The sequence below is a fragment of the Bison bison genome, unplaced genomic scaffold, assembly GCF_000754665.1.
Source record: "Bison bison bison isolate TAMUID 2011002044 unplaced genomic scaffold, Bison_UMD1.0 scf7180017860338, whole genome shotgun sequence".
NCBI lineage: Eukaryota > Metazoa > Chordata > Mammalia > Artiodactyla > Bovidae > Bison > Bison bison.
In genome coordinates, this window is record NW_011490910.1 from 1 (window position 1) to 347 (window position 347).

The window sequence follows — 347 nt, forward strand, 5'->3', positions numbered from 1 at the left end:
CTGAGATCTCCCAGGCAGAATTAATTCTTCCTTTGTGTGATGAATAACTTGTCTACCCCAGCAGATCTTTCTTCTCTCTGGCTTGCCAGCCTCATATTCCTCTGTCCTGTTCTAGCTCTGTGACCATGAGCAAGTTACTCAACCTCTCTGGGTCTGTTCCCGTACCTATAAAATGGGGGATATGCCAATCTCAAAGTTAAGTATCTTCAAGATACACCTACCTGAAAGGTTTCTGGGAGGATTAAATGTCAATATATGCCAATATCCGCTGGATCATCGAAAAAGCAAGAGTTCCAGAAAAACATCTATTTCTGCTTTATTGACTACGCCAAAGCCTTTGACTGTGT